This window comes from Rhinopithecus roxellana, chromosome 10 (genome assembly GCF_007565055.1).
Source record: "Rhinopithecus roxellana isolate Shanxi Qingling chromosome 10, ASM756505v1, whole genome shotgun sequence".
Classification (NCBI taxonomy): Eukaryota; Metazoa; Chordata; class Mammalia; order Primates; family Cercopithecidae; genus Rhinopithecus; species Rhinopithecus roxellana.
In genome coordinates, this window is record NC_044558.1 from 101,053,666 (window position 1) to 101,066,537 (window position 12,872).

A 12,872-nucleotide genomic window follows, 5' to 3' on the forward strand; every position below is an offset into this window, starting at 1 on the left:
TTTTTGGATATTAGGGTATGTATTAATATCTATGTTTAAAATTTTGTAGATACTGTCAAGTTGCATTCTAAAAAATTTGTACCAATTTATACTCCTACTGTCAAAATATGAGTACTTTTATTTTTTCATGTCCATATCAACATTGGGTATTTATTTTATTTCTTTTTTTTTTGAGACAGGGTCTCACTGTGTGGCCCAGCTCACTACACCCTCAATCTCCTGGGCTCAAGTGACCCTCCCACCTCAGCCTCTTGAGTGGCTGGGACTACAGGCACACTACACCTCACTAATTTAAAAAAATTTTTTTAGGGACAAGGTCTTGCTGTGTTGCCCAGGCAGGTCTCAAACTCCTGGACTCCAGCCATCTTCCCACCTTGGCCTTCCAAAGTGCTAGGGATTACAGGTGTGCACCACTGTGCCCAGCCAACATTGAGTCTTCTTGATCTTTTTCATATTTGCCAAATGGCAGGAAAATGTTATCATGTTTTAATTAACATTCTTTATTATTCATGTTTAGCGTATTGTCATATGTTTATTGACCATTCTTTTTCTGTGAATTGTTTTTGTATCTTTTATTTTTAACATTTATGTGCTACTTACTGATTTGTAGATATTCTTGTTTTTTGTTGTTGTTGTTGTTGTTGTTTTTTAGGCGGAGTCTAGCTTTGTCGCCCAAGCTGGAGTGCAGTGGCACGATCTCGGCTTACTGCAACCTCTGCCTCCCAGGTTCAAGTGATTCTCCTGCCTCAGCCTCCTGAGTAGCTGGGACCACAGGCTCACACCACCATGGCTCGCTAATTTTTGTATTTTTAGTAGAGGTGGGGTTTCACTATGTTGGTTAGGCTGGTCTCAAACTCCTGACCTCAAGTGATCCGCCTGCCTCTGCCTCCCAGAGTGCTGGGATTACAGGTGTGACCCACCATGTCTAGCAGATTTGTAGGTGTTCTTAATGCCTTGTGGTTACCAAATACCTATTATATAATTGTCTTTCTAAAGTAATAAATTGCCAAAATGTGACATTTTATTCTGTCAGTTTTTGTTTATCAGTCATAGAAAGGGAAAGTATTAGACATATTATCCTGTAATGTGCTCTTATCTTTCATTGTTTTTTCCCTAAAGGAACCTCAGGTTATTAGTAACTCTAAGATGCTATTCAAGAGGTAATATTTTTATCTAAATGGAAAATGTACATAAATAGAAACATTTTTCCGCCATCAGTTGGAGAAAGGATATGAGAGGAACTGTATTGCAGTACATTAAAGTTTTAAATAGATAATAATACCAAAGAGATATCAAACCTCCATTCACTTGAAATATAATTGTTGTAAGTTCTTATAGTAGTATCACAGCTGCTACAATAAATAGATTGGTTTTGGTTGGGATTTTTTCTTGAGATACCAATTATTCTGAAGAAACCCTCAGTATTTAACTATAGAATGGTAACATCTATAGGACTAAGGTGTTAGAGTACAGCTTAGCAGAATATTTACATAGCTCATTATGTATCTGGAGTAATGTTGACTTACTTCCTGATACTGAGAGGACAGCACACATGTAATTGGAAAAAGTTCCTTTTATGATTTTATGAACTTTTACAGTGCTAGCCCTAAGGATTTTATAATGTTAAACTTTACTGTTAAACATTGTAGAAACATAATATAAATATTTTTAAATATTTTATTTGAATGTGTTCTTTTAAACTTTTTAATTGAAATGTAATACATCTAGAGTATACAAAATACAAAATAGATCTCAGTGAATTTTCATAATATAAACAACTGTATAACTATCAACCAGCTCAAGAAATATAATTTTGCCAGTACTGCTTCTTTAGTCCTCCTTGTGCCTTCTTCCAATTGCTGCACTTTGTGTCCCCATCACCAAAGGTAATAACTAATCTGATTTTCTGGTAAGCACCTCCTTGCTTGTCTTTATAAGTGTGTATCCCTAAACAACATAGTTTGGTTTTACTTGACTCTTTATAAACTATATAATGGAAGTATAGAACATGTTTTTGTGTGTATGTGTGGCTTTTTTTCCCTCAACATTATATAAATTTCATGAAACTGTAGTTTATTTCCATTGCTGGATAGTAATCCATTATATGGATATACTATACCACAATGTATCTATTCTGCTACAGATGGACATTGGGAGCAATGGTGCTTCCAGACTTTTTTTTTTTTTTTTTTTTGAGACAGAATTTCATTCTTGTTGTGAAGCTGGAGTGCAATGGTGCAGTCTTGCCTCACCGCAACCTCCACCTCCCAGGTTCAAGCAGTTTTCCTGCCTCAGCCTCCTGAGTAGCTGGGATTATAGGCATGCGCCACCACGCCTGGCTAATTTTGTATTTTTAGTGGAGACGGGGTTTCTCCATGTTGGTCAGGCTGGTCTCGAACTCCCAACCTCAGGTGATCCGACTGTCTCAGCCTCCCAAAGTGCTGGGATTACAGGCGTGAGCCACCACACCTGGCTGCTTCCAGACTCTTGATGCACATATTCATGAAATTCTTTTGGGTATGTATGTAGAGATGGAATTTCCAGGTCTTAGGATATGGAGATACTCAAATTTAGTAGATGTCATATGATTTTCCACATTGGTTGTATGAATTTACAGTCTAATTAGCAGAGTATGAGAGATCTCAATACTCTATATTCTTATTTCTACTTGGAATCAGTAGTCTTTTTATTTTTAGAAATTCTGGCACATGTGGAGTGGTATCTCATTGTGGTTTTAATGGAGATTTCTGTGGTGACTAATGATGTATACTGACCATTTGGATATTACTGTAAAGCTTTTTTTGTCCATTTTTCTATTTGTTTTACTTATAAATTTATGAGAGCTGTTACTTGTTTTTCTTATAGATTTGTAAGAGTTATATTTTGGATATGAGCCTTTTAGTGCTATATATTAACACCTTTTCTCTCCTCTGTGGCAGAAGTTCTTAATTTTGAAATAGTTCTTTTTATATAGTTTGTATTTTATGTCTCTTGTCTAAGAAATCTTTCCATACCCTGTGGTAATTAAGATACTCATTACTTTGGTAATCATTACTTTGTTGAAGCTTTGTTGTTTTGCTCTTACGTTTAGATCATTCCCTCCCTGGAATGGATTTTTGTGTAGAGTACGAAATGAGGCTTATGTTTGGTTACTGGTTTCTTGAGGTTTTTGTATTTCTTCATGATTCAATAGTCATATGTGTCCAGAATTTATCCTTGTTGCACGTTTTCCAATTTGTTGGTGTATAGTTGTTCATAATAGTCTTTGATGATTCTTTGTATTTTTGTGGTCTCAGTTGTTATGAATCTTTTTTCATTTCTGATTTTACTTATTTGGGACTTCTCTCTTTTTTTCATAGTGTAGCTGAAAGTTTGTTGATTTTGTTTATCTTTTCAAAAAATAACTTTTCGTTTAACCCATCTGTATTTTTTAGTCTGAATTTCATTATTTCTGCTCTGATCTTTATTATTTCTTTTCTTCTACTAATTTGGGGTTTGGATTGTTCTTGCTTTTCTAGTCCTTGGGGTGCGTTGTTAAGTTGTTTATTTGAAGTCTGTTTTTTTTTTTTTTTTTCTTTTGAGACGGAGTCTTGCTCTGTTGCCCAGGCTGGTGTGCAGGGGCGTGATCTTGGCTTGCTGCAAGCTCCGCCTCCCAGGTTCACGCCTTTCTCCTGCCTCGGCCTCCCGAGTAGCTGGGACTACAGGCGCTCGCCACCACACCCCGCTAATTTTTTGTATTTTTGTTAGATAGGGGATTTCACCGTGTTAGCCAGGATGGTCTCAATCTCCTGACGTCGTGATCCGCCTGCCTCGGCCTACCAAAGTGCTGGGATTACAGGCATGAGCCACCACGCCTGGCCTCAATTTTTTCACATAGTATTTATTGTTATAAACTTTCCTCTTAATACTGCTATTGCTGTATTCCATAGATTTTGGCATGTTGTATTTTCATTTTCATTTGTTTCAAGAAAATTTTAAATCTTAAATTTCCTTCTTAATTTCTTAATTGACTCATTGGTCACTCAGAAGCATGTGGTTTAATTTCTACGTGTTTGTGTAGTTTCTGAGGTTCATCTTATTGATTCTAGTCTATTGAATTTGTGGAGAATATTTTGTGGCTTAAGATATAATCTATTCTGGTAGAATGCTCTGCGTGCTGATGAAAAAATGTATCTTCTGTAGCTGTAGGGTGAAATGTTCTCTAAATGTCAGTTAGGCCTGTTTGGTCTAATGTGTGGTTTAACTCCAGTGTTTCTTTGTTGATTTTCTGTCTGACTGATCTGTTCATTATTGAGAGTTGAGTATTGAAGTCCCCTACTATTATTGTATTGTAGTCTATCTCTCTCTCTAATTTAGATTTATAAATGTTTGCTTTATATACTTAGAAGCTCTGGTGTTGGGTGGATATATATAATATATATATTATGTATGTAATTGTTATGTCTTCTTGCTGAATTGACCCCTTTATCATTATACAGTAGTCTCTCTTTCTCTTTTCCTGTCTTTGATTTGTAGTCTATTCTATCTAGTATAAATATAGCTACTCCTTGCTCTTTTCTTTGTTTCTAGTTGCATGGAATATATTTTTCTACTGCTTCACCTCCAGTCTAGGTGTGTCTTTATAGATGAAGTGGGTTTCTTGTAGGCAGAAACCTGGGTCTTATTTCTTTACCCATTTAGCCACTCTATGCCTTTTCATTGGAGAACCGAGTAATTTACATTCAGTATTATTATTGATAAGTAAGGACTTACAACTGACATTTTGTTGCTTATTTTCTACCTGTTTTGTAACTCTTCCTTTCTTACTGTCTTCCTCTGTGATTCCTTTGTGTTTTTTCTCTAGTTGCATATTTTAATTTGCTGCTTTTTATTTTTAGTGAATAAGTTATAGATTTTTACACTGTGGTTACCATAAGGCTTAACAAAAAATCTTATAATGTTATTTTAAGGAGATGACAACTTATCTTTGATCACAAAGAAAATAGTAGAAACAAAGAAAAAAACTAAGAAACTACACTTTAACTCTGCCCCCTCCATTTTGACCTTTTGTTATTCTGATTTTCACATTTTTATATTGCCTATTTCTTTTTTTTTTTTTTTTTTTTTGAGACAGAGTCTCGCTCTGCCGCCCAGGCTGGAGTGCAGTGGCCGGGTCTCAGCTCACTGCAAGCTCCGCCTCCTGGGTTTACGCCATTCTCCTGCCTCAGCCTCCCAAGCAGCTGGGACTACAGGCGCCCGCCACCTCGCCCGGCTAGTTTTTTGTATTTTTTAGTAGAGACGGGGTTTCAGCATGTTAGCCAGGATGGTCTCGATCTCCTGACCTCGTGATCCGCCCGTCTCGGCCTCCCAAAGTGCTGGGATTACAGGCTTGAGCCACCGCGCCCGGCCTATATTGCCTATTTCTTAACAGGTTGCTGTAGCTATTATTGTCTTTGATAGATTTGTGATTTAGGCTTCATACTAGAGTTATGAGCAGATTGCACACCCTAATTACAGTATTAGAGTGTTCTTGGTTTTGCTGTACACTTAATTTTACCAGTGGATTTTATATCTTCAAATGTTTTCTTTTTGCACATTAGTGTTTTTTTCTTTCAGGTCAAAGAACTCCCTTTAGTATTTCTTATAAGACAAATCTAGTGGTGCTGAATGCTCCCAGCTTTTGTTTGTCTGGGAAAAACTTTCTCTCCTTCATATTTGAAGGATAGCTTTGCTGGATATAGTATTCTTGGATGGTAGCTTTTTTTTTTTTTTTTCCTTTCAGGATTTTGAAAATGTTATTTCACCTCCTTCTGGCCTGTATGGTTTCTGCTGAAAAGTCTGTTGCCAGATGACCTGGAGCTCCTTTATGTGTTATTTCTTCTTTTTCTCTTGCTGCTTTTAGGATTCTCTCTCTGACTTTTGAGATTTTATTATTATATGCCTTGGCGTAGTCTTACTTGGGTCAAATCTGGTGTTCTCTGACCTTACTGTATCTGGATATTTATAGCTTTCTCAAGTTTTGGAAAGTTTTCAGTTTTTATTTCCTTTAATAAGCTTTCTATCCCTTGCTCTTGCTCAACTCCCTCTTGAATACGAATAATTATTAGATTTGGTCTCTCAAGGTAGTTTTTTATAGCTTGTAGACAATCTTTGTTTCTTTTCTTCCTTCTTGTTTTTTTAAGAGACAGAATTTCTTTCTCCCAGGCTGGAGCCCAGCTTCAAATTCCTGGGCTCAAGTGATCCTCCCACCTCAATTCCTGAGTAGTTGTGACCACAGGCATGTGACACCATACCCAACTAATTTTTTGTTTTTTGAGATGGAGTCTTGCTCTGTTGCCCAGACTGGAGTGCAGTGGTATGATCTTGGCTCATTGCAAGCGCCACCTCCCAGATTCACGCCGTTCTCCTGCCTCAGCCTCCCTAGTAGCTGGGACTACAGGTGCCTACCACCATGCCCAGCTAATTTTTTTTCTTTTTTTTTTTTTTTTTGGTAGAGATGGGGTTTCACTGTGTTAGCCAGGATGGCCAATATCTTGGTTATGATATTATACTGTAGTTTTGCAAGATACCATTGGGGAAAAACGGGGTAAGGGTTACATGGGATCTCTCTGTATTAGTTTTTTATAATTGCATGTGAGTCTAAAATTACTTCAAAATAAAAAGTTTAATTAAAAAAAGTAATATGTGTACCTGGTTAAGCATATTTAAGCAGTATGAAAGCATAAATGATGGAGAAAAAAGTCTCTCCTCTGCGGTATGCACGCTTACCCTGGGCCTTTCCATAGAAATGACAGGTTTTATTTTTTTTTTTTTTTGGTATCTCCTTCAACAGATATGAAATGCATGTATTTGCATTAATATATGTATTTTCCAAAAAACAAAAACCAAATAACACTCTATAATATAGCTCTTCACTTTGACCTTCTTAATTTGTCTTAGAGCTCTTTCAATGTAGGTACACACAGATTTACCAAATTCTTCTCAGACAGATAATGCACTTATATAAAGATGTATCATAATTAATCTGCCAAGTTACCTTATGAAGGGGATTTTATTTTTATTTTTATTTTTTGAAGGGGATTTTAATTGCCTCAAATCTTTGACTGTTACGAACAGTGATGAAGAAGAGTTATTATATGGGTGTGTTTTTGAACTCATATGCAAGTTTGTTTATAGGTCAAATTCCTAGAAGTAGAATTCTGAGTCAAAATTATGGTCATTTTACATTTGATAGGTATTATCAGATTCCACCAAAGAAGTTAAACCTTTACATTTTCACAAGCAGCGCAAAAGAGTGCCTATTTCCTTATAGTCTTAGCAAAAGTGTATTTTCCAACATTTTGATCTTTACCAACTCATCAATGAAAATTTTTCACCTTTTCATTTGTATTTCTATGATTATGATTGAAGTTGGTCATTTTGTCGTATGTTTAAAAGTGAATAGGTTTATTTTCAAACTAAGTTTAAATGACAATAAAATTTTTTTCCATATATAAGGATTTGGGGTATGTATTTTTTTTTAACTGCATAACCTTTTACCAATTAAAAAATGTTCTCTGTCATTTTAAAGTTAGGAGTCTATAGAAGTGTTCTTCAACTTATTATTTTTAATTTTCATTTTTGTTTATTCTTGTGGATTTAAACAGATTTTTAGGTGTTAAGTCTAGTATTTATGTAAGTAATCTGACATTATGTTTGACTTGTAGATGTATACCTCAGTTTCTGCATTTATGCACGTGCAAAGTTAGGTATGACAAGAAGTCATACTTTAGGGCAGGTTCATAGCCCCAGAGCACAAACTGGATCATGGTGAAATTTGTTAGTAAGTGAACATTATTTTTGCCACTAGCTGCCTCAGCATTCCCTCTCTGGACATTTTCTGCATTATGTCCTCTTGACAGGAAAATTAACTGATAATGCATCCTGGTCTTACAGCTAATAAACACTCAATTAATTAATATGTGCAGGCACAGTCATGAGCAGAATCTTCTGAGGTAGTACAAGTATGTCCATATTTTGGATGCAGAAAGTAAAGCATAGTTTTGCACAAATCACACAGTACGTTGTACAGTCAGAATTTCAGTGAAGGTGATCTCACTCTAGAGCCCTTGCTGTTGACCCCTGTGCATACTACTTCCCGCTCTTCTCATAGTTCCCAGTTGTGTGTCGAGACACCCCAGGGTTACTGTGGGATATTTTAAGTTTTCGAGGGAAACACAATGTCTCCTGGATGCACTACAGACTACTAGCTCAAGGTGGCTTAACATTTCAACATTAGATCACACTCCATTTCTTTGGATGATAATGTCTTTGCAAAACTGTGTTTTCAGTAGCACTGTGATAAACAGCAAGAGTTACACAAAAATCAATATAAAACAGGAAATGAGGGCGACAGTTTCCAATTCCAACATTTGAGAAGTTGTGCAGTGCCCAACATGTACGTATATCCCATTAGTAAATAATTGTGGTTATAAAAAATGACATAAAATACTATTTTTTTCTTTCAGATTACCTGTATAAGTTCCTCAAATGGTTACTAAAGTGTTAGGAAATAAATATTTATTAAGTTGTTTGGACCTAATTACTTAATACATAGGATTGTTAGGTATTCTTTTTGTCCTAAGGATGCTATGAAAATACTTCTCAGATACGAAGCATGCCATGAACTGAGAAAGTTTGGGAACTTCTGCAAGCACATCAGGTGGTGGCAACTTTTTTTGTGTGTGTGTGACAGAGTCTCACCCTGTCACCCAGACTGGAGTGCACTGGCGCAATCTCAGCTCACTGCAACTTCTGCCTCCCAGGTTCAGGCGATCCTCCTGCCTCAGCCTCCTGAGGAGCTGGGATTACAGGCACGCGCCACCATGCCAGCTGATTTTTGTAGAGATGGGGTTTCACCACATTGGCCAGGCTGGTCTTGAGTTCCTGACCTCAAGTGATCCATCTGCCTTGGCCTTCCAGAGTATCGGGATTACAGGCGTGAGCCACTGCCTGACCTGGTGTTAACTTTTGAATGATGAGGTACATAAATTTGGAAAGGAGAGCTTTATATCTCATACAGGGTTGCAGCCTGCAAGGTGGCCATTCTGACAGGCTGGGAAGCATAGCCTCTAGTCAGAAGCCAGAAACAGACACTTCAAAGGAGGGGAAAAAGGAAATAGGAATTTAGGCTGAGTGGGGTGGCCAAATGTACATGTTTAATATTCTATGAGAGGAATCATGAATATTTGTAAAAAGAGAAACGTGTGCATGTACAGTGGAACTTCATACCTCTTCATGAGTTGCATGTAGACTGGCCAGAACCACTCTGTGATTGGTGGTCTCTTATCAGGAAGGAGTGCTGGTCAGTTGTTTTGTTGAAACTACAAAAGAGGGTGGAAGCAGTCAAGATCAACAGTGGAGTCTTTTGAAAAGGTTGATTTTTGTTTAGCCCTTAGGAAGAAAGCGTTTTGGCAGTTAACAAGGGAAGGGGTATAATGGGATGTGGTTGTTGATCTCCCGTGCTGTCCTGGCCGATAACTCAGTTTTCAAGGTTACTCTGGGGTCCTCTTGGCTGGGAGAGGGTTCTTTCAGTTGCTTTGGGGGGATTTGGATTTTTATTTCTCACTAGTATGGAGAAAATAATGGAAAATTTTTTGGCACAATATGGGAAATCAATAATTCATAACTCTTACTGTTGTCACACCAATGCTAACGAGTTAAGTATTTCATAGTAATTCTCACATAAGTATTTCATTCGAATTGAATGTGGAAAGAATAACCAAAGGGAGTAACCTATAGGCGTGCATTCTAGCAGGTCTAAATCGTGATGGCTTGTGATGCTTTCATGGTGCAACAACCAACACAGAAGACTTCCGTGACCAAATGTATGGGGGTTTAACCCCACACACTAGCAAGCAGTCAGTTATGCAGCAGACACTGGTTGATGCAGAATTAGTGTTCTCCAATTCAATTCTGACATTATCTATCCAGAGGTAGCATCAGATCCCACAGGTTGAGGGCTCAGTCCAAAAGACTGTCCACCTCTTGAGATACCAGATGCAAGTCCTGGCCGCCAGAATTTCTGACCAACTGGCTTCAAGCTGGGGTTCCCATGATCTCCTCTTTGGGTTTGATTGGTCTGCTGAAGCAGCTCACAGAACTCAGGCAAACACTTATGTTTACCTGTTTATCATTAAGGATATTACAAAGAATACAGATGAAGAAATATGTAGGGCAACGTATGGGGGCAGAGGCACGGAGCTTTCATGCCCTCCTGTGTGCTCCATCATCCAGGAACTTCCAAATGTTCAGCTGTGTGGAAGCTCTCCAAACCAAGTCCTTTTGGATTTTTATGAAGCTTCGTTATGTAGGCATGACTGATTAAACCACTGGTCATCAGTGGTCAACTTAACCTTCAGTCCCTCCATCCTCCCCAAAGGTGTTTGTGTGGGTGAGGTTAGTTTGAAAGTCCCAGTCCTCTAATCATGCCTTGGTCTTTCTGGTGACCAGCCCCCATCATGAAGCTGCCTGGGGCTGCCAGCTGTCGTCAATCAGCATACACAAAGACATCACTTTGGAGATTCTAACGATTTTAGATATATGCCAGGAAACAGGATTGAAGACCAAATACATGCTTCATGGTATCATAGCAGGTGTCATGAAATGATGACCTAGGTAAAAGGTATTCTGAATTATATCTGGGATCTGATGAAAATCATACCTATCTCTCAGGTTTGTTGTGAAGATTAAGTGAGTGAGTCTAAAGAAAAGTGCCTGGAACATAACAATCAGTGAATGTTAGATATTATTCATATTTATTATTATTATTATCTGTTATTCATCATCATCATTGCTACCAACGTCTTTGAAAGATACATATTTCACTTGCACATCAGAATCATCAGCCCATTGTAAACATGGACAAAATTGTTTGATGGTTAGTTTTTAAGACTAATAATCTAGGGTGCCATTGAATCCCCCCCCCCCCCAGTGCTTTTTTAGGCCCATCCTTAATTGGCTTGAACCCAGTTAGAGGGATTTCTCTTGTGAACTCTTTGAAGCAGGATTTTACAGAAGACTGATCTGATAAATATTTTCTGAGGTCTCTTTAGGCCCCCCAGTTGTACATCTATTTGGAATAGCCTAGGGAAAGTTTGGAAACAAATTGAAATTTTCCTTCATTTATCTGATAGATAATAAGTTTTACTTTTCTCATCTGTCCTGGTATTCATGACGTGTATTTTTGATACTTTTTGACATAAAGTTAATATGCCTAGCTCATAAAATCTCTTACTGGGACAATCGCCTTTTAATAGCACCTATAAAATGTCACTTTGTATTATTAAGATATTTGTATCTTTAATATCTTTATATGTCTCTTTAATATCTGTTAGTTTAATATATGTTATTTTTATTATCATATGTAAACCAAAAAGCATCCAAGACAGGTCTCAATTTAGAAGTTTATTGTGCCAGGGTTACAGATCATGACCTGTGACACAGCCTCAGGAGGTACGGAGAACATGTGCCCAATATGGTCGGGTTGTATCTTGATTTTATACATTTTTAGGGGGACAGAAGTTACAGGCAGACATCAATCAATACATGTAAGTTATACATTGGTTTGGTTCAGGAGTGTGGGACCTGGAATCAATATAAGGGAATATGAGGGTTGTGTAACAAGTAGATGTAGAGTGGGTGGTAGCAACATATCAGCTGACTCCCAACTCTAACTGCATCTATTAAAGTGATTCAGAGTTTCAGAGCTCAGGAGAATGGGGTTAAGCTAGGTGCTCGCTGATTACGTGAACTGTGTAATTCAAAATGTAGTGGGGGCTTCCAGGTCATAGGTGTATTCACAGATTTTCTGATTGGCAATTGGTTTAAAGAACTAAATTATTTGAAGACGTAGAATCAGTACAAAGGAATATGTGGGTTAAGATAAGGGGTCGTGGAGACCAAGGTTCTTACTATGCAGATGAAGCCTCCAGGTAGCAGGCTTCAGAGAGAATAGATGGTAAATGTTTCTTATCAGACTTAAAAAGTTGCCAGATTCTTAATCTCTCCTGGATTAGGAAAAGACCTGAAAAGGGAAAAGGTTTTGCTACAGAGTGTAGATTTTCTCCACGAGAGACAGCTTTGCAGGGCCATTAAAAAATATGTCAAATAAATATATTTTGGGGTGAAATACTTTGGTTTCATTCAGGGTCTGCTGTCATGTGGTGCTATACTAGAGACAGTTTGGAATTTGGTATCTCATTGCTACAAAGAGTCTATTTTGTCAGTCTTAAGATCTCTGTTTTAGTGTTAATGTTGGTCAGTTGTGCCTGTGTTTTAAAGGGAGGAGGATATAATGAAGCATGTCTGACCCACCCCCTTTCCATCATGGCCTAAGCTAGTTTTTCAGGTTTGCTTTGGAATGCCCTTGGCTGAGAAGGGGGTCTATTCCATTGGTTGGGGAGATTAGAAGTTTATTTTTCATTTATACATGGTATTTCTCCAAAGGCTAGACAGGACGGATATTATTTTCATTTAACGGATGAAGTAATTGAGATCAGAAAGATACATGAGTCATCCAGGATCATAAAGCCAAGTTATGACAGATCCATGGCTAGAAGCACAAACCTTATTTCCAGTTTAGAGCTGTTTTTATGAACCTCTCTGCCTCACACCTTAAAATGGGGATCAAAACATGGGATTACTTAGAACTCCTGGGGTTGACTCTAGGTCCCATCTTTTGATCTTGGGGAAATAATTTAATCTCTCTGAGTCTTTATTCCTTCATTTGTGAAATTAGATAGTAATAGCACTGTAATTTTCCAGTGGGTTTGTTCTAATTAGTATTGGAAGCAAGATTCAAATCAATTGTCTGGTTCCAGAGTCTGTGCTCTTAACCACTAGCCAGTCTAACG

At 37.6% G+C, this 12,872-nt stretch overlaps 1 protein-coding gene across 4 annotated transcripts in view; it reads left to right on the forward strand.

Moving 5' to 3' along the window:
• Nucleotides 1-12,872, forward strand: part of SLC41A2 (solute carrier family 41 member 2) — a 145,340-nt gene that overhangs the window by 34,634 nt on the left and 97,834 nt on the right. The window lies entirely within an intron of this gene.